Source organism: Polypterus senegalus, chromosome 1 (genome assembly GCF_016835505.1).
Source record: "Polypterus senegalus isolate Bchr_013 chromosome 1, ASM1683550v1, whole genome shotgun sequence".
Classification (NCBI taxonomy): domain Eukaryota; kingdom Metazoa; phylum Chordata; class Cladistia; order Polypteriformes; family Polypteridae; genus Polypterus; species Polypterus senegalus.
Window position 1 is genome coordinate 5,729,739 of NC_053154.1, and position 23,069 is coordinate 5,752,807.

Consider the following 23,069-nt stretch of genomic DNA (forward strand, 5'->3'; position numbering starts at 1 on the left):
TAGATAGATAGATAGATAGATAGATAGATAGATAGATAGATAGATAGATATGAAAGGCACTATATTATAGATAGATAGATAGATAGATAGATAGATAGATAGATAGATAGATAGATATGAATGGCACTATATAATAGATAGATAGATATGAATGGCACTATATGATAGATAGATAGATAGATAGATAGATAGATAGATAGATAGATAGATAGATATGAATGGCACTATATAATAGATAATAAACCCAAGCGTTTTCCTAGGTGGTCTCATATCCAAGTACTGGTCGGGCCTGAACAGACGTAGCGTCAGGTGGGTGAACTCTTCTGATGTGCAGGTGGCATGGCTACCGAATGCCGCCCTTTGACATCAGCAGTGACAAGAGCTACCTGGAGGTCCCATGATGAAATCCCAGGATCTTGTGTTCAGTTCACAGCCTGGACATGTGATGAAGGGTTTGAAATGTTCTCCACTTGTAGATGATCTTGGTGACAGTGTGATGGTTGGTCACATGTCCCTCGTCTCTTTAGGTCGCTCTATTGGCTCAACACGTATGAAGTTCATATCCCTGATGCTCACCTACAGAGTGGTCAGTAAGTCAGCAGCCGAGTACATGGAGACCCTCGTAAGGTCATCTGATCCTTCTCGACTGCTCCATTCTGCTGATGTAGGGCAGCTGGCGATGCCACCTCTCAATCATATGAGGGTCCCAGCTGATAGAACAAGCAGCCCGCTCTATTCAGATTTCAATGAGCCTGAGCAGCGATTGTAGCCCCCCTTGAATCGGTGGATGTCTGACTAAGTGTTAATGGCTTTGGCCGGTTCTTGTCACCACGGATGTGTAACTTGCTGGCATTTTGTTCAGAGCTCTTCACTCATTCTGATCAGTTTGTCCCTAAACTGTCCCCCCAGACTGATGTTTACTCGATAAGTCGCTTGAATAAACGCCTCAGCTAAGCAAATGGACGCCAATGGAAATTACGCTCTGTTATCGCAGCCATTTTTAGATTTGACTCATCGTTACAAAAATTAAACTAAACAAAAATGTGATTTCTGTCACCCTCATTACGTAAATGAACTAAAAGGTTTGAACACCGAGCTAGCCGAGTACCCAAGTGTTCTGCAATGAGGCCGTTGTAAGATTGCGAATTGAGACGCCGCCAGGTTTGGTGAGCTGCTCAGACTGGCACAGCTTTGAAGCTCAAAGCCCAAATCCTTCACCTCCAAACCAGCAGCACCTGCCATCACAGAGTCCATTGTTCTGAACTGACGGGCCTCCTCTCCCCATCTGGTTTTTTGCTTTCTTTTTCATGTCGAGCCTTTCACTGAAGACAGACAGGCAGCGGAACTAATAACTTATGATTAATAAGAACGAGCTTCCTGAAAATGTCAGATGTTTTCAACTGAAGTGTGACGAAGCGGGAAGGCCCTGAGTTTGCACTTCGCATCTGCGGTTGCAGGTTCTTCCTTCCTTTTTGTTAGTCGCGGTCTTCCTTCCTCTCCTCAGCAGGCCTCATACTGAAACGTGCACAGAACGAGCAAGAAGGTACTTTACATGTCAGTGTCAGTTTCACTTAGGAACATTTAGGCATACAGCTCAAAAATCATTGAATCGTATTTTGCTAGTTGTGCTACCCTTCTAAAGTAAGTTTCAGCGCTGATGTTTGCTGTGCACAGTCTAGTGGAATGCACTGAGTCATAAAATGCATCGCATTTGACATTCCAACAGATGGCACATCACAAACATTTATAGTAATAAAATGCATTGCTACAAACGCGTTTGATGTGCCATCTGTTGAAATGACAAGCACAACGGACATGTTTCTGTTATGTATCATTTGGTGTGGGAATTATAAAAGCCGTGTTAATGTTTGTGATGCGCCATCTGCTGGAATGAAAAATGTAATAAGTATGTCTGTTATATGCCATTTAATATGAGAATTATAAAAGCAGTGTTAATGCTTGTGACACACCATCTGTTGGAATTCTAAATGTAATATATGAGAATTATTAAAGCAGTATTAATGTTTGTGATGCACCTTCTGTTGGAATGATAAATGCAGTGCATATGTCTCTGTTATTTGCCATTTAATATGAGAATTATAAAAGCAGTGTTAATGTTTGTGATGCGCCATCGGTTGGAGTGATAAGTGCAATGGTTATGTCACTGTTATGTATCATTTGGTATGGGAATTATAAAAGCAATGTTAATTTTTTGATGTGCCATCTGTTGGAATGAAAAATGCAATGAGTAAGTCTGTTATATGCCATTTGATATGAGAATTATAAAAGCAGTGTTAATGTTTGTGATGCGGAAACTGTTGAAATGATAATTGCAATGCATGTCTCTGTTATTTGTTATTTGGTATGGGAATTATAAAAACAGTGTTAATTTTCTGATGCACCATCTGTTTGAATGAGAAATACAATATATGAAAATTATAAAAGCAGTGTTAATGCTTGTGACACACCATCTGTTGGAATTCTAAATGTAATATATGAGAATTATTAAAGCAGTATTAATGTTTGTGATGCACCTTCTGTTGGAATGATAAATGCAAATTGATATGTCTCTGTTATTTGCCATTTGGTATGGTATTTGTAAAAACAGTGTTAATGTTTTGTGATGTCCCATCTGTTGAATTGATAAATGCAATGGATACTTCTCTTTTATATGCTATTTGATATGAGAATTATAAAAGCAGTGTTAATGCTTGCGATGCGCCATCTGTTGGAATAACATTTTTTTTATGATAATAATAATAATAATAATACATTTTATTTATATAGCGCTTTTCCTATGCTCAAGGCACTTCACAGAGTCTAAGAAAGACCAGCAGGGTATACAGTATATAGCATTGTACTAAACCAAATAAATAAATAAAGAAGAGTAAGATAGTAATTCAGAGAAAAGCCTAACAGACAACATAATTGATAGTCCAGCACACACACACAGGTTACATGAGCATGATGTGCCATTTGTTGGAATGATAAGTGCGATGCATGTCTCTGTTATTTGTCATTTGGTATGGGAATTATAAAAGCAGTGTTAATGCTTGTGATGCGCCATCTGTTAGAATGACAAATGCCATATAGGGAAATTATAACAACAGAATTAATATTTGTGATGCGCTATCTGTTGGAATGACAATATGCGATATAGGGAATTATAACAACAGTATTCATGTTTTGTGATATGCTGTTTGTTGGAATGACAGAGACACAGCAATGAGACAGGCTCACAGATACAACGACAAACAGAATCTTATCCTTTTCTTAAGGTTGATAGTGAATTTCACACAATCTGTTACTTAAATTATCCCCTGAGCCAGCACCATAAGCATGGAGAAACACTGATGGCAATTTGACACATACGTACTTCATGACAGCTAAAAGACTGAAATAAAAGGTTCACAAAGTGCAAAATTACACGTGAGGCCCCAAGCAGTACAAAATGTGCTGGCAAATTCCGGCCAGACTGACTGCACTCATTCACACACATAAAAGCTGAGCTTCTGCTGCCAGTAAGCATCATAACTACAAATAAGCCGTAGATGCTGATCTGCTGATATAAGCCATAGCTGCTGCTCACAGAATGAACAAAACAATGTCTTCCGTTGCTGTTTTCAAGGTAAAGTCAGCTGGCATTTCTCCCAAATCCCACCCTCAAGTGGTTCCCAGGAGGTCATTCAATGAGCACAAAGCCTCGTCTGGAATGCCAGGGCCATAACACGGCTAGTTAAACTAATCCAGCATGCCCTTGGGGGGACACCTCCGTGCCTTGAGGGACATGTTGGCTTCACACGGCAGGTGCTGGGAACTGGAAGAGCAGTAAGCAGGATTGCCAAGCAGGTATGGAGAGGATTTGACAATTCGATAGGGACAAGTGACATGATTAAGGCCGTGTCAGATCAGACATCACTTCCAGCGATTTCCAGTGCCAGCCTTCCATTGCAGAATGAAAGCGAGATGGAGGAAGTCGGTGTGATGCTCCTGAGACCACCAGCCACCTAGGGTGACACCCCCCGTGACTCACTCCAAATGGTGCATGATGGGCCTCCTCTCTTTAGTTGTAGGGGTGACTCGGTGCTCTTGAGAGCTGACAACCAATGAATGCTCACCAGGGTGGTCCAAAAACATAAACTAACAGATTGAAGTTCTCCACCAGGCCACTTTTATTCTTCATCACAAACACACAAAATTTAATTGATAATTAACAAAATGTCACGGGCCCAGCAGACGACTGCTCCACAACATCAGCACTGTCTTTGACAAAGCCGGAAAGTTCATGTGATGTTTTGTGACCAGTCGAGGAATAAGGTGTTTCTCTTCCTCGACCTTTGCCAGCCTCTCATTGTGCTCTTTGACGAGACTCCGTCCTCCTTCAGCCGCGTCATTTATTACTGTCATCCAAAACTTCTGCATTGGCTCATCTGTCCACAGTTCTGGAGGTTTCTTGAGACATTTTAGGATTTTATTTTTCCGGCGGTGCCCCATTAGCCTCCATTGCAATGTACCAGTGAGGACAGAATACATTTTTAGTTAAATTATACAAAACATTTAACTTTAGAGCACAATAATGTGTGTTAAATGCATACATGTCATGTTTGTGAACAAGTAAGTTTCACTTGAAAAGTTTCCAAATTATCCTTTAAATGTTCCTCACAGGTAAATTAACAGAAGGAGTCAATTAGGAAAAGATGGAGCAGCGCATGGCAAGAAGAGGAGTGCCAAGGAGCAGTCAGTGCGGGTTCACTTGAGGAGGTGGCGTCTTACCAACATGCTGGAATTCAATGAAGACACAACAAAAGGATACAACCAGCATCAGAATAAAAGAAGTGGCAGTTCAGGGTGCGGGGCGTAAATCAGGGACAAATTGGCTCAGAGGGTGAAGTTAAGAGTGGTGACCAGCAGGGGGCAGTGCTGGGGCTGCTGCTGTTGTTATTATCTATAAATGATTTACATCAGAATATAAAGAACAAGCTGGTTAAGTGTGCAGATGATACCAAGACAGGTGGATTAGCAGATGATCTCAGATCCATTGAGGACTTGGACAGCAGACAGGCTTGGGAAGATTGGGGGCAGATGAAATTTAATGTCAGTAAATGTAAAGAATTACATACAGGGGGTAAAAATGTGAGGTTTGAATACACAATGGGAGGTCGGAAAATCGAGAGTCTACGTTATAAGAATTTAGGAGTCATAGTGGACTTTGACTTCAACTGTCGACTTCCAGACAGTGTTGACAAACCATTGAATAGGCTAACAGACTGTCAGGCTATATAGCGCCTTGATGTGTGGAGTACAAATCATAGGAGGTTCTGCTCAGGCTTCATAACACACTGGCGAGGCCTGATCTGGAGTGCTGGGTGCAGTTTGGGTCTCCAGATTACAAAAAGGACATAACAGCACTAGAGAAGGTCCAGAGAAGAGCGACTAGGCTGATTCAGGGGTACAGGGGATGAGTTATGAGGAAATGTTAAAGGATTTAGGAGTTGTAGTGGATGACTGCCAGACGGTGTTCAGAAGCCATTAAGAAGGCTAACAGACTGTCAGGTTATATAGCACCTTGACATGTGGAGTACAAGTCACAGGAGGTTCTGCTCAGGCTTTATAACACACTGGCGAGGCCTGATCTGGAGTGCTGGGTGCAGTTTGGGTCTCCAGATTACAAAAAGGACATAGCAGCACAAAAGAAGGTCCAGAGAAGAGCGACTAGGCTGATTTAGGGCTACAGGGGATGAGTTATGAGGAAAAATTGAAAAAGCTGAGATTAACACTTGCATTAAGTATAGGTCATGTGAGGTCTGAATACACAATGGGAGGTCTGAAAATCAAGAGTGCACCTAATGAATAGGAGTTAAGAGTCACAGTGGACTCAACACCATCAACTGCCAGACAGAGTTAAGAAGCAAACAGAAAGTCAGGTTATATAGCGCCTTGACGTGTGGAGTACAAGTCACAGGAGGAGTTTGGGTCTCCAGGCTATAAAAGAGGACATAGCAGCACAAAAGAAGGTCCAGAGAAGAGCAACTAGGCTGATTCAGGGCTACAGAGGATGAGTTATGAGGAAATGTTTAGGAGTTGTAGTGGATAACTGCCAGACAGTGTTCAGAAACCATTGCATAGGCTAACCGACTGTCAGGTTATATAGCGCCTTGATGTGTGGAGTACAAGTCATAGGAGGTTCTGCTCAAACTTTATAACACACTGGTGAGGCCTCATCTGGAGTCCTGGGTGCAGTTTGGGTCTCCAGGCTACAATAAGGACATAACAGCACAAGAGAAGGTCCAGAGAAGAGCAATTAGGCTGATTCAGGACTACAGGGGTTGAACTGTAATGTCAGTAAATGTGAAGTGTTATGCATAGGAAGTAAAAATGGGAGGTTTAAACACACAATGAGGGGTTCTGAAAATCAAAAGTCCACCTTATGAGAAGGATTTAGGAGCCATAGTGGACTCTAAACTATCGACTTCCAGACAGTGTTGATTAGCCATTAAGAAGGCTAACAGACTGTCAGGTTATATAGCGCCTTGACATGTGGAGTACAAGTCACAGGAGGTTCTGCTCAGGCTTTATAACACACTGGTGAGGCCTCATCTGGAGTACTGGGTGCAGTTTGGGTCTCCAGATTACAAAAAGGACATAACAGCACTAGAGAAGGTCCAGAGAAGAGCGACTAGGCTGATTCAGGGGTACAGGGGATGAGTTATGAGGAAAAATTGAAAAAGCTGAGATTAACACTTGCATTAAGTATAGGTCATGTGAGGTCTGAATACACAATGGGAGGTCTGAAAATCAAGAGTGCACCTAATGAGTAGGAGTTAAGAGTCACAGTGGACTCTACACCATCAACAGCCAGACAGAGTTAAGAAGCAAACAGAAAGTCAGGTTATATAGCGCCTTGACGTGTGGAGTACAAGTCACAGGAGGAGTTTGGGTCTCCAGGCTATAAAAGAGGACATAGCAGCACAAGAGAAGGTCCAGAGAAGAGCAACTAGGCTGATTCAGGGCTACAGAGGATGAGTTATGAGGAAATGTTTAGGAGTTGTAGTGGATAACTGCCAGACAGTGTTCAGAAACCATTGCATAGGCTAACAGAATGTCAGCTTATATAGCGCCTTGATGTGTGGAGTACAAGTCACAGGAGGTTCAGCTCAAGCTTCATAACACACTGGTGAGGCCTCATCTGGAGTCCTGGGTGCAGTTTGGGTCTCCAGGCTACAAAAAGGACATAACAGCACAAGAGAAGGTCCAGAGAAGAGCAATTAGGCTGATTCAGGACTACAGGGGTTGAACTGTAATGTCAGTAAATGTGAAGTGTTATGCATAGGAAGTAAAAATGGGAGGTTTAAACACACAATGAGGGGTTCTGAAAATCGAAAGTCCACCTTATGAGAAGGATTTAGGAGCCATAGTGGACTCTAAGCTGTCGACTTCCAGACAGTGTTGAGAAGCCATTAAGAAGTCTAACAGAATGTCAGGTTATATAGCGCCTTGACGTGTGGAGTACAAGTCACAGGAGGTTCTGCTCAAGCTTTATAACACACTCTTGAGGCCTCATCTGGAGTCCTGGGTGCAGTCTTGGTCTACAAAAAGGACATAGCAGCACTAGAGAAAGTCCAGAGAAGAGTGACTAGGCTGATGGAAAAGGAAGGAAAGATTAAAAGAGCTGAGCCTATACAGTTTAAGATAAAGAAGATGAAGAGGAGACCTGACTGAAGTGTTTAAAATGATGAAGGGAATTAGTCCAGTGGATCAAGACGGTGACTTTAAAATGAGTTAATCAAGAACACAGGGACATAGCTGGAAACTTGTGAAGGAGAAGTTTCTCACCAACATTAGGAAATTGTTCTTGTCACAGAGGACCGCTGACACAGAGAATAAGTGACCAAGTCATGTGGTAGACAGGAGGACTTCAGGGACTTCGAAAAGCTCCATTGCTCTCCTGACAGTGATATCAGCTGGCACCACACCAGGCCTCAGTTCCCTTTCTTTATGCCGCTGCCACCTGGGAATCTGTTACTGGAGCAACAACAACGCCCAGGTGGTGAAGCCAAGCTAATTCCGGTCAGCCACACCCACACTGCTCTCCTCTCACCTCATTGGCTACTCATTAAGTATTCCCTTTATTCCCTGACTTATGTCCGTGTAGTGCCATGCTGTTCTGTGCAGTGTGTCAAGCATGCAGACTTGAAGAAGATCTCCAAAGCCCAGGCACTGACCTGAAGTCGTGTGTTTAGCTGTTATTTTCTTACACTCCTAACAGTAGAGAGGAAGCCCAGTGGTCCTCGTGAAGTGTGCAGCAGAGAAAACATGCGGGGTACAGTTGTCTGGTGATCCCCTCTCCATTTAGCTCCCACGTAAGTTTTATAAGCTTTACACTCACCGGCCACTTTATTAGGTACACCTTGCTCGTACCAGGTTGGACCCCCTTCTGCCTTCAGAACGGCTGTAATTCTTCATGACGTAGAATCAACAAGGTGCTGGAAACATTCCTTGGGGATTTTGGTCCATATTGACATGATAGCATCACACACTTGCTGCAGATTTGTCAGCTGCATATCCATGATGCAAATCTCCTGTTCCACCACATCCTAAACGTGATCTACTGGATTGAGATCTGGGGACGGTGGAGGCCATTGGAGTTCAGTGAACTCACCGTCATGTTCAAGAAACCAGTTGGAGATGATTTGAGCTTTGTGACATGGCACATTATCCTGCTGGAAGGAGCCATCAGAAGATACACTGCAGTCATAAATGGATGGACATGGTCAGCAACATCAGTCAGGTAGGCTATGATATTTCAGCAATGCTTAGTTGGTACTAAGGGGCCCAAAGTGTGCCAAGAAAATATGCCCCACACCATCAGCACCACCAGCACCACCAGCCTGAACCATTAATATGAGCAGGATGGATCCCTGCTTTCATGGCTAAAGGTTGCAGCAGAATTGATCCAATTTTGGTGAGCCCGAGTGAATTGTAGCCTCAGTTGCCAGTGTCACCCGGTGTGGTCTCCTGCTGCTGTAGCCCCCCATCTGCTTCAAGGTTCGACGTGTTGTGTGATCAGAGCTGCTCTTCTGCACACCTCGGTTGTAACGACTGCTGATTTCAATTCCTGTTGCCTTTCCATCAGCTCAAACCAGTCTGGACATTCTCCTCTGACCTTTGACCGTCAACAAGGCCCAGAGAACTTCCGCTCACGGGATAATTTTCCTTTTTAAGACCCTTCTCTGTAAGCCCTAGAGATGTTTGTGCGCGAAAATCCCAGAAAATCATCTTTCTGAAATATTCAAAGCTGCCCGCCTAGCACCAACAGCAATGCCACTTTCAGAGTCACTTCAGTCCCCTTTTCTTTCCCATTCTGATGTTCAGTTTGTCCTTCAGCAGGTCGTCTCGTTGAGGTCTACAGGCCGAAATCCATTGAGTTGCTGCCCTGTGATTGGCTGATTAGATGTTTGCGTTCACAAGCAGTTGAACAGGCGTACCTAATAAAGTGGTCAGTGAGCGTATATACAGTCTTATGAAAAAGTTTGGGGACCCCTCTTAATTCTTTGGATTTCTGTTTCTCATCGGCTGAACTTCCTTTTAATATCTGACATGCCTTATGGACACAGTAGGATTTCAGCAGTGACATGAAGTTTATTGGATTAACAGAAAATATGCAATATGCATCATAACAAAATTAGACAGGTGTATAAATGTGGGCACCCAACAGAGATATGACATCAATACTTAGTTGAGCCTCCTTTTGCTCCTTTGAGCCTCTCGACGCTGTCCTCCTATAGCCTGTGATGAGTGTCTGGATTCTGGATGGAGGTATTTCTGACCATTCTTCATACAAAATCTCTCCAGTTCAGTTCAATTTGATGGACAGCCTGCTTCAAATCATCCCATAGATTGTCGATGATATTCAAGTCAGGGGACTGTGACGGCCATTCCAGAACATTGTACTTCTCCCTCTGCATGAATGCCTTTGTAGATTTCCAACTGTGTTTTGGGTCATTGTCTTGTTGGAATATCCAACCCCTGCTTAAGTAACTTCAACTTTGTGACTGATGCTTGAACATTATCCTGAAGAATTTGTGGATATTGGGTTGAATTCATGCGACCCTCGACTTTAACAAGGGCGCCAGTCCCTGAACTGGCCACACAGCCCCACAGCATGATGGGACCTCCACCACATTTGACAGGAGGTAGCAGGTGTTTGTCTCTGAATGCGGTGTTCTTCTTCCGCTTTCTGTTCTGACCAAATAACTCCATTTGTGTCTCATCAGTCCAAAGCACTTTGTTCCAAAATGAATCTGTCTTGTCTAAATGAGCATTTGATACAACAAGCGACTCTGTTTGTGGTGTGAGTGCAGAAAGGGCTTCTCTCTCATCACCCTGCCATACAGATGAGCTGAATTGTAGAACGATGTCCAGATACACCATCTGCAGCGAGATGTTCTTGCAGGTCTTTGGAGGTGATCTGTGGTTGTCTGTCACCATTCTCACAATCCTGCCATATGCCGCTCCTGTATTTCTATTGGCCTGCCAGACCTGCTGGGTTGGTTTAACAGCAACTGTGCCTGTGGCCTTCCATTTCCTGATTCCATTCCTTACAGTTGAACCTGACAGTTTAAACCTCTGAGATGGCTTTTTGTAGCCTTCCCCTAAACCAGGAGACTCAACAATCTTTGTTTTCAGATCTTTTGAGAGTTGCTTTGAGGATCCCATGCTGTCTGTCGCTCTTCAGAGGAGAGTCAAAGGGAAGGAAGCACAACTTGAAATTGACCACCTTAAATACCTTTGACCACTCATGATTGGACACTCCTGTCTATGAAGTTCAAGGCTTGACGAGCTCATCCAACCAAGTAATCAGCATTGAGCAGTGACAGGCATTCAAATCAGCACAGTGACAAGGGGACCCACATTTGTGCACAGCCAGTTCTTCACATTTGATTTCATTTCATAACTAAATACTGCGTCACTAAAAATCTTTGTTTAGAAAACACCGCAGTACTCAGATGTTCCTAGGAAATGAAAGACATACCACTGTTATCTTTACTGTTGAAAGGAGAGTCAGTTATTATGCAGGCTGAGAGGGGGGTCACAAACTTTTTCATATGACTGTATCCCTTTTCTGGTCTTTGGCAGCCATCACTCCCTTGGTGGCACATTGTATCCCTAAGCCGGCCCCTGCTGGTGGCACTTCTCATTCTCCTTTCTCTGCAGATTTGCACGGCAGAGACACACCCAGATCTGACCCCCCGGGTCCCACTAAAGCAGCAGGCCTGAATAGACGAAATCCGATCTGTTTGGCCGGCTACCTGCAGTACAGGTGTGTGCGTCTTTGTGTTCAATCACGAAAGGCTTCAGACGTACAATAGGAGCAGCTCTTTGTGAAACTGACTGATGCTTTAGCTCTGTAAATGAATGTTTGATTCGCTGGCAGAGGCCGTGACAATCCTGGGAATGGTTGACGGGTTTTAGAGAGAAACATGGGAGCCACTGTGTGTCATCCAGCAAATCAGTGATGTCTTTGGATGCTCCCTTTATAGGACAGCCTGTCTTTATACAAGACAAGACAATACAATACAATTTATTTTTATATTGCCCAAAATCAAACAAGGAGGGCTGCAATGGACTTTAACAGGCCCTGCCTTTAGATGGACAGCCTTGACTCTCTAAGAATACAAGGAAAAAATGGAAGAAATCTTAGGAAAGAAAGGCAGTTCAAAGAGAGACCCCTGTCCAGGTAGACTGGGCGTGCAGTGGGTGTCTGTAATCAGAATATAAGTTTAATATGTCACTGTGCTCTGTGCAAATATTTCTGATCTGCTTTTCTTTTCTTTCGAATCACTTGCACAGCTGAGCCAGATTTAGCACAAAGGGGCTCAGCAGTTAGAACTGCACAGCTGGGCGAACATGCAGTCAGCGTGACATTGGATCTTCTTTTCCTTGTTTGGAATTGTATTATCTGCCTAAGTGGGGGCCTGCACATAAAGAAAGGGTATAAAGCCTTGGCACATTGCCTGGCACACTTTTGAAGCCGACGGACAGATGAGAGATAACATCATCCCATCCTGAAAATCCTTCCAGCGCAGCGACGAAAATGGCAGACTCTACACATCGTGGCCTCAACCCTCAACTGGGTTCTTGTCATGGCTTCCTTCGTCTGTTATGCCGTGTTATATCTTTTAAGCTCAAGCTCAATAATTCACCAGTGACACCACATCTGGAGTACTGGGTGCAGTTCTGGTCTCCACACTACAAGAAAGACATAACGGCACTTGAAGCTGTGCCCTGGAGAGCAGCCAGGTGCATCATGGGACTGAAGCTCATGTCTTACTGTGACAGACCCAGAGAATTAAACCTGTTTGGTCTGAGCAGAGGGGACTGTATGGGGACCTCATCCAGGTCTTCAGAGTCCTTAAAGGCATCAATAAAGGAGATCTGAGGAGAGGAGTGGCCTGTGCCCACATGGGCTGGCTGAACACCAGTGGGCCGCTGTAGCGATGGGATACACTGAGCTACACGACGAGACCTCTGGAAAGAATATTGGGGTTTATGCTGACACATCATTTAAGCAATGGGCTTAAAAAAGTTAGGTCAAGGAACATTAAGCTCAAACTCAACAATGCATCAGCGAGACCACATCTGGAGCACTGGGTGCAGTTCTGGTTACTGCGCTACAAGAAAGACATAACAGCACTTGAAGCTGTGCCCTGGAGAGCAGCCAGGTGCATCATGGGACTGAAGGACATGTCCTACTGTGACAGACTCAGAGAATTAAACCTGTTTGGTCTGAGCATAGTGGACTGTATGGGGACCTCATCCAGGTCTTCAGAGTCCTTAAAGGCATCAATAAAGGAGACGCAGCAGATTTCTTTCAGCTAAACAGTGAATCACGAACAGCAGGACATCCATGACAATCAAGGAGAAGAGCATTTTGGGACTGAAGTCAGGAAGCATGTCTTTAGACAAAGAGGTGAGAGACTCTGAAGCAAACTACCAAGACATGGAGTTGAAGCAGAAACCTTGAGAACCTTTCAGAAGAACTTGGAGGAGATCTGGAGGAGGATCTTTCTAGATGAGATATGGGAAGAGCTTAGCTATTAGGTAAACAAAGGAGCGACAGATGGACTGAGTGGTCTGCTCGCATTCATCAGATTTTGTTTGTTCTTATGTTCAATTCACTTTGTAGCCATAACTTTGCATTACCGAGGAATGCAGCCATTAAGACGTCTCTTAAGTGCAGAATGATGAATATGATTTAAAATCCGGGGAGTGTGAGCCTACTGCTCTGCTCTAGCATTCAACTTCAAGCACTTGTGCCTTGTGATGGAGTGGCGTCCCATCCAGGATTGGTTCCTACTGCTCACTCCATACTTCTGCTCCCATCTTCTAAATTAGGTACTTTCTATAAATGGATGGATGTACTGATCATTAATTTAATTAACTTGGTGGCCATAACTTCACATTACTGAAAAGTGCAGCCCTGAGGACGTCTCTGAACGGATGGATAACAATAATTGAGATGTGAAATCAGCCTGCTGCTCTGCTCTGCTCCTGCAGACGCTGGCCGTTTTGCTGATGTCGTGTGTTTCAGGAAGTCACGTCTCGCTAAAAAGGACACAAATCTCGTAATTCCCTTTCTCAGCAGAAGTGTTCAAGCGTCTCCAGGCAACCGAATCCAAAGCAAACACACATGCGCCTCGGTGACACGCGGCCCGGACGTTCAGCAAACTTTACAACATCTTCGGAAAAATATTTTTGCAAAAGGAAAACCACAGCCTGGCGTCGATGATGTGGACCTGGCACCTTGTGTACGTTTTACATTTTTGTGTATTAACTCAAGTCGTGTAGGCGGGCAAGTGGTGAAGTGGGGAAAAGCAGGAGAGCCACCAGTGGATGGAGTTTACTGCACGTTGTGGGAAACCCTGGTGGAGTAAAAGGGGAGTCTGACAAAACGATGTCACCATGACAGGCAGCGGAGCCCACTGGTTCAGATTTGGGACTCTAAATCACAGGGTGGCGCCAGCTAAACTCGCAGCAAGTCACTCCGCACTGTACAGAGATGGAAACCCCTTAAATGCATGTGAGAAATGCCCAGGCACGAGCTTAACCATGAAAGGCACTATATGAAAAGCACCAGACTGGCAACCCACTATAGATACACTGGGTGGCTATCGAGGGGACACTTCTGCCATGTTTGTAACGAATGTCACTAGAGCTGTTGTATGTATTGTGGCGGCCTCGCCTTTATTATGGAACGACCGAGGAAGAAGTAATATCTCCCCTGTGATGGACACCCGGGGAACGTGCCCTGTCGGTAAGCCTGGCAGAGCAGGGGACCAAGAAAAGGGCAAACCATTCCCTGGGACATGAAAAGACAGCCACCCTGGGTTACATCGAGGCCACGAGTATGGAGGTGCAACGCTCAGGCCTGTTGGGTTTACGTGGCCACCAGCAGGGGCCGCTGGGATAATTCCGGAGCCGTTGTCTGTAGCCACACCCGGGACTTAATTTCGGAACACCTGGAGTACTTCGGGTTTGGTATAAAAAGGGGCCGCCGGAGTCGGCTGGAAGAGGACGGAGCTTGAAGGAGAGGAGAGGAGTGGAGGTGGTGAAGAAAACAGAAGAAAAGAAAAGAAAAGGATTGACATATTGGGAAGATTTGTGGTTACATTGTGTTGTGAAAAAAAGTAAAAATAAACCGTGTGTGTGTGCTGGAGACATTCTGAGTCCGTCTGTCTGCGTCCAGGAAGTCAAACTCCACACACCCCCCAAAACATGAGAGGGCAAACCCCCTGGATTTCATTGGAGCCATGGGCTTGGAGCTTGGAAGCTGAGTCCTGCTGGGGACTGTGGCCACCACCAGGGGGTGCCTGGACAATTTTGGAAGAGCGGCCAGGAGAGGATCTGGGGGCCCATGCAGCACTTCCACCACGCCAGGAAGTGCTGCCAGATGATCGTCAGGGGACACCTGGAGCTTTCACTCCATTCGAGGAACTGGAGTCGGGAAGGTGGAGGACAAAGCTTGCGGGAGCAAACTACAGAGACATGGAGGTGCAGCAGAAAGACTGAGAACCTTCATGAAGAATCTGGAGGAGATATGGAGACAGCTTAGCTAATTAACTAAACAAACGGGTGACAAATGGACTGACGGTCTCCTCTCGTTTGTTGGATTTCTTATGAACTGCGCCAGTGTAGTGACCTGAGGAGAGGAGTGACCTGTGCCCGCATGGGCTGGTTGAACACCAGTGGGCCGCTGCAGCGATGGCAGACACTGAGCTGCACGAAGAGACCTCTGGAAAGAATTTTGGGGTTTATGCTAACACATCATTTTCATCATTTAAGCAATGGGCTTAAAAAAGCAAATAAAGTCCATCCATCCATTATCCAACCCGCTACTGTACATCCTAACTACAGGGTCACGGGGGTCTGCTGGAGCCAATCCCAGCCAACACAGGGCGCAAGGCAGGAAACAAACCCCGGGCAGGGCGCCAACTCACCGCAGGCATTGGGCTAAATAAAGGCAAATAAAATGTTAGGTTAAATTATAACAACCGTTCAATATACGTCAAGGAACATTAAGCTCAAACTATAAAAAGCACCAATGAGACCACATCTGGAGTACTGGGTGCAGTTCTGGTCTCCACGCTATAAAAAAAGACATAACAGCACTTGAAGCTGTGCCCTGGAGAGCAGCCAGGTGCATCATGGGACTTGATGACATGCCTGACTGTGACAGACTCGGAGAGTTAAACCCGTTTGGTCCAAAGCAGAGGGAATTGTGTGGGGACCTCAAAAGTGAGGAGTGGAGGCGGCAGAAGAAGAGAAGAAAGAGAAGAGAAAAAGAAAAAGAAAAGAAAAGAGAGAAAAGGACTGAGCGTTAAATGCCGTGGGGAGGTTAATATGTCTTGTGTGCTGTTAAAAGGCAAAGGTAGAAAATAAAACGTGTGCTTTTGGACTTGTGTGGTCTGCTTGTCTGCGTTTGGGTTGTCCAAACCCACCCGATCTTCCATAATATTTCTATTTGCGCAGATTTCGTGGTGTTGCAGCCTTCCCCAGAATGACAAAGTGAAAACAGGGATTTAGGAGTTTGCGTGAATTTATTACAAATACAAATCTGAAGCACCCCCTTGACACGAGTATTCAGACCCTTTCCTCTTTGGGCTGACATTCCAGCCCGGAGTCTTCTTGGGTCTGACGTGACAGGCTTCACACCCCTGGAGTTGGGGATTTTCTGCCATTTTTCTCCTCTGCAGATCCCCTCCAGCTCTGTTTGGCTGGGCGTAGGCCGTCGGTGGACAGCAGCTGCTTTTAGTCCTCTCCAGAGATGTTCAGTTGGATTCAAGTCTGGACTCTCGTTATTTCCGGAGTTGTCACTAAGCCACTCTTGCGTTGTCTTTGCTTTGTGTCCTTCCAATCTAAACTCTTGATTATTCTGAGCAGGTTTCCATCAAGGATATCTCTGTACTTTGCTCCATTCAGCTTTTCTTTATCCCTGTGTATACTCCCAGTGCCTAATGCTGCCACCATGCTTTGCTGTTGGAGTGGCATTGAGCAGACATGAGTGCTGTTTGGTTTCCTTCAGACATGACATTAATCTTGGGTTCATCAGACCAGAGGATCGTGTTTCTCACAGTCTGAGAGTCCCTTAGGACTCCAAGAGGGCTTCCATGTGTCTTTAACTGTTGAAAACCTTCAGTCTGGCCACACTTTTATGAAACCCAGATCAGCAGAGTGTTGCAGCGGTAGTTGTCCTCCCCTCTCCACACAAGTTCTCTGGTGCTTAGTCTTCTGGTTCCTCTCTTACCAGGGCTCTTCTCCCTTCTCCACAGTTTGGCTGGCTGACCACCTCCTTGACGAGTCCTGGTTGTTCCAAAATTTTTTCATTTAAAAATTAATGGAGGCCAGTGTGGTCTTGGTATTTAGGAATGCACATAGTAATAAAATGCATTGCATTTTTCATTCCAACAGATGGCACCTCACAATGCTGCAGACGTTTTTGTAGCCTTCTTTCCCCAGATCTTTGCCTTGACACAATCCTGTCTCTACGCTCTGCCAGCTCTTACTTTTTCCTCATGATTTGTTTTTTCTCACCTCTGGGATCTTCTATGGAGTCATGACTAATCAAATGAATTGACCACAGCTGGACCCCCAGATCATCTACAACGATGAAGAGAATGGGATGGGTGCAAAACTGTCAAGTGCCACAAAGGAAATTGGAGAGCCAGTCCATAAGGAAAGACTTTGTAGATTACTATCGACATAGAACCTGTGTAAACTGTTTAAGACGGGTTGAAAACCAAGTACTCAAATTAGACCCCAGCAGTGTACTATCTCTTGGAATATATTTTGGATTGCACATAGTAATACAGTAAACTGCATTTTTTTTTTCCATTTCAACAGATGGTGCATCACATACATTTGCAGTAACAAAATGTATTGCATTTGTAATTCCAACTAATGGCATATCACAAACATTTTTAGTAATAAAATGCATATCATTTTTCATTCTAACAGATGGTGCATCACAGACATTTCTAGTAATAAAATGTACTGCATTTGTCAATCCAACAGACAGTGCGTCACAAACATTTGTGATAATAAAATGTTTTGCATTTGTTATTTCAACAGATAGTGCAGTACAAACATGTGTAATAACAAAATGCATTTGCTTTTTCATTCCAACAGATGGCACATCATAAACATTTGCAGTAATAAATTGTATTACATTTGTCAATCCAACAGACAGCACTCACAATCATTTTTGGTAATAAAATACTTTGCATTTGTTATTTTAATGCAGTACAAATATTCATAGTAATAAAATACACTACATTGGTCAGTACAATAAATGGTGCATCACAAACATTTGCAGTAATAAAACAGGCTGCATTTGTCATTCCAGAGAGCACCTTACAAACATTTTTAGCAAAAAAAAATTGCATTGCATTTTTCATTCCAACAGATGGCACATCATAAACATTTGTAGTATTAAATGCACTGCATTTGTCATTCCAACAGATGGCACATCACAAACATTTGTAGTATTAAATTGTATTACATTTGTCAATCCAACAGACAGCACTCACAATCATTTTTGGTAATAAAATACTTTGCATTTGTTATTTTAATGCAGTACAAATATTCGTAGTAATAAAATACACTACATTGGTCAGTCCAATAAATGGTGCATCACAAACATTTGCAGTAATAAAACAGGCTGCATTTGTCATTCCAGAGAGCACCTTACAAATATTTTTAGCAAAAAAAAATACATTGCATTTTTCATTCCAACAGATGGTGCATCATAAACTATAGCACTGTTTTTTTAAATCCCATACTAATTGGCATATAACAGAGACAACCAGATGGGCACACAGATACTTTTCATTTTATTAAGGTGGATTAGTTTAATATTTGCGTCTTTTGATGATGTTAGTATTGTTTTGTTTTGTTTTCAGATCTTCAGAGGAGACATGCAAGTAAGAATTCCATTGCACTGTGCTCACCTCGTATGTACCGTGTATGCAATGAACACAACAAGGTGCTTTCATCATGAAAGAGTTGGAGCTCAGTATTCTGTTTCGAAAGCACAATACTGAGGTCCTCTGTCACTGTCACTGTAGAGAGGCACACGTGGAGAAAGCCCACTGCGAGGAGAAGACACCCTTACAGTCTGAAGCCCACTTGGTCAGCATGTTGCCTCCTTTAAGTTAACTGGCTGAGCAGACAGCGCTGTATCCAGTGGCTCGAGTTCACATCCATTTGCTCCGAGTAAGGACGTGCCACTCAAGGAGACTCTCGTCGGTGACGATGCCCATCAGTGGACTAAGCTTAGCACAGCAGGGCCACACAAGGGCCTGCCTGACAGAATGACGACAGAGACATCTGCAGCCATGATGGTGAAAATAAGTCAGGGAGCAGTGGAGAACTGCTCTAAACACGGATGTATTTTTTTTTCCTTTTATTTGTGTGTCTTTTAAAGTCTGTTTGGACATTTTTCAGATTTTATCATAACAAAACGTATCTTAATCAGATCTTAATGAGAGTAAGATGTGCTTCATAAACAGTTCATTAAGAAGGGGAGCACTTTAAATAAAGAGTCCCGTCTAAAACAAAGCTCTGTTTAGTTCAAGGCAGCCAGTGGAGCAGAAAAGGAAAGCAGAAGGCCGGCCTGTTTATTTTAGAGCTACATTAGCGAGTTCTGGCCAAGATCTGAAGAAGCCTGGAAGAGACCCCCAAATACCTTTAAATGTTAAACAGTCTGGGAGCAAAGAATTAAGTGGAAAAAAACTGTTGATGAAGGCAGGTGGTCCATTAGGAGCCCCCCCTGCTGGCTGTAGTTCACAGTGCATGATGTCCCACTGTTGGCCCATCTACTAGAGGGGACACTTTTAAAGGAAATGTTGAACGTTTTTTAAGTTCTTCACAATCCTGGGAAGCAGAACTACGACCTTCACTTGAAACTTCCATCTTCCTGACATGCATTACACTCACCGGCCACTTTATTAGGTACACTTTGCTAGTACCCGGTTGGACCCCCTTTTGCCTTCAGAACTGCCGTAATTCAACATGGCGTTGATTCAGCAAGATGCTGGAAACATTCCTCAGGGATTCTGGTCCATAATGACATGGTAGCATCACACAGTCGCTGCAGATTTGTCAGCTGCACGTCCATGATGTGACTCTCTCGTTCCACCACATCCCAAAGGTGCTCCATTGGATTGAGATCTGGTGACTGTGGAGGCCATTAGAGTCCAGTGAGCTCCATGTCAAGTTGAAGAAACCAGTTGGAGATGATTTGAGCTTTGTGACAAGGCGTGTTATCCTGCTAGAAGGAGCCATCATAAGGGATGGACATGGTCAGCAACAATACTCAAGTAGGCTGTGGCATTTAAACGATGCTCAGTTGGTACTAAGGGGCCCAAAAATGTGCCAAGAAAATATCCACCACACCATCACACCACCAAAACCAGCCTGAGCCATTGATACAAGGCAGGATGGATCCATGCTTTCATGATGGTAACACCAAATTCTGATCCCACCATCTAAAGGTTGCAGGAGAAATTGAGACTCCTAAGACTAGGTGACATTTTTTCAATCTTCTGTTGTCCAGTTGTGTTGAGCCCATGCAAATTGTGGCCTCAGTTGCCTGTTGTTAGTTGGCAGGAGTGGCACCCAGTGTGGTCTCCTGCTGTTGTAGCCCACCTGCTTCAAAGTTCAATGTGTTGTGCGTTCAGAGCTGCTCTTCTGCACACCTCACTGCTTATCTGAGTCATTGTCTTCCTATCAGCTCAGACCAGTCTGGCTATTCACCTCGGACTTCTGCCATCAACAAGGCCCGGAGAACTGCCACCCACTGGATATTTGCCCTTTTTCGGACCACTCTCTGTAAACCCTAGAGATGGTTGTGCTTGAAAATCCCAGTAGATCCGCAGTTTGTGAAATACTCAGAGCTGCCCGTCTGGCACCAACAGCCATGCCACGTTGCCCATTCTAAGGCTCGGTTTGAACTTCAGCAGGTCATCTTGACGACGTCTACAGGCCGATATGCATTGAGTTGCTGCCACGTGATTGGCTGAGTAGATGTTTGCGTTAACATGCAGTTGACCGGGTGAACCTAATAAAGTGGCCAGTGAGCGTATAACCCTTTTTTGGTGCTTGCAACCATCACTGCCTTGGGGGCCGGTGAATATATAGATGGCTCTGTGGGGTCCTTCAGCACGTTCTCCTTTCCCCTGAATTTTCAGAGGGTTCTCCAGATGTGGAAAACATCCTGTGAGGTCCCAGTGCCCCAAAAAGGTCATTCCATTGATCCCAAGGACCAGTTGCTCTCACTTCCATACATCATGAAGACCTCTGAGAGTCTGGTCCTTAAACAGTTATGACCCCTGGTTTTAGAACATCCCAGCACCTCTGCAGTTTTGCCTCTAAGGTCCATGTAGATGTAGGAGACACACTCCTCTCCATGCTGCACAGGGTCTACTCCCACTTGGACAAATTTGGCACCACAGACTCATGTTATTTGATTTTTTTTTTATTCCCAGTGCCTTTAACACCATTTTGCCTCCTCAAAGTTTTGCATCGTGATGCCCCCATAATCAGGCAGCTGATCGTGAGGCTGGGGGACGGTGTGTCAGAAATGGTGGTGTGTAATATGGGAGCACCTCAGGGGATTGTCCCATCTCCCTTTCTGTTTACCCCTCTACACAACAGACTGCCAGCACAATACCAGCGGATGCCATCTACAGAATTTTTCAGATGACTCCTCCATCATAGGCTGTATTAGTAAAGGAGAAAAGGAAGGTCATGGAAGATCTTGTCTTGTGGTGCAGGGAGAGCCATCGGCAACTCATTATCAGCGAGACAAAAGAAGCTGGTGGTGGACTTCTGGTGTGCCAAGGAGCCTCTGAGATCACCAGTCACCATCCAGGGCGAGGATGTAGAAGTGGGGCAGGGCTACAAGGCCCAGCAAACTGGACTGGTGTGACAACACAGTGGCGCTGGACACGAAGGACAGGAGCAGACTGGACTTGCTAAGGAGACTCAGGTCTTTTCATGTCTGCACCAGACTGCAACTCAATATCAGCAGGATAGAAGAGCTACTGGTGGACTTTCTGAGACCAGTAATCATTCAGGAGGAGAACATGGGAATGGTGCAAAGCCACAGGTATCAGGGGGTACATATGAACTGCAAACTGGACTGTGGTGACGACACAGTGGCACTGGACAAGAAGGACAGGAGCAGACTGGACTTGCTAAGCAGACTCAGGTCTTTTGATGTCTGCGCCAACCTACATGGAAATGTTCTACCAGTCCATAATAGCCAGTGTGGCGTTCTGGGCTGTGCTCTCCTGGGGAAGCAACCTGAGCTCAAAATAAGCACAAGATCTGAAAAAACTTATCAGGAAAGACTGCGCCATCACAGGGAGCCCTGGACAAGCTGGAAGCCCTTGTGGAAAAGAGGATGGTGACACAAGTGGATGTCATCATGAAAAATCCCCAACATCCGCTGTAGGAGGTGCTCCCTTCGGGCACTTTGAGCCACAGACTCATTCCACCATGGTGTGCCAAGAAGCATTTTTGGGGGTCTTGTCTGTGCTGTGCTATCAGGCACTTTGATGCTGCCCCCCAATGCCCTAAGTTGGACAGAGGCAGTGGTGCTGTAAGAATTATGTTTCTGGACTTCTCTAGCGCCTTCAACACCATCCAACCTCGGCTCCTTAGGGACAAACTGACTGAGATGGGAGTAGATTCATACCTGGTAGCATGGATTGTGGACTATCTTACAGACAGACCTCAGTATGTGCGTTTTGGGAACTTCAGGTCTGACATTGTGGTCAGCACCACAGGAGCACCGCAGGGGACTGGACTTTCTCTGGTCCTGTTCAGCCAACATACATCAGACTTCCAGTACAACTCGGAGTCCTGCCACGTGCAAACACTCACTGATGACACTGCTATGGTGGGCTGCATCAAGAGTGGGCAGGAGGAGGAGTATAGGAACCTAATCAAGGACTTTGTTAAATGGTGCGACTCAAACCACCTACAACTGAACACCAGCAAAACCAAGGAACTGGTGGGGGATTTTAGGAGGCCAAGACCCCTTATGGACCCCGTGATCATCAGAGGTGACTGTGCAGAGGGTACAGACATATAAATACCTGGGAGTGCAGCTGGATGATAAATTGGACTGGACTGCCAATACTGATGATCTGTGTAAGAGAGGACAGAGCTGACTATACTTCATTAGAAGACTGGCGTCCTTCAACATCTGTAATAAGATGCTGCAGATGTTCTATCAGACGGTTGTGGCGAGCGTCCTCTTCTACGCGGTGGTGTGCTGGGGAGGCAGCATAAAGAAGAGGGACGCCTCACGCCTGGACAAACTGGTGAGTAAGGCAGGCTCTATTGTAGGCACAGAGCTGGACAGTTTGACATGCGTGGCAGAGCGACGGGCGCTGAGCAGACTCCTGTCAATCATGGAGAATCCACTGCATCCACTGAACAGGATCATCTCCAGACAGAGGAGCAGCTTCAGCGACAGACTGCTGTCACCGTCCTGCTCCACT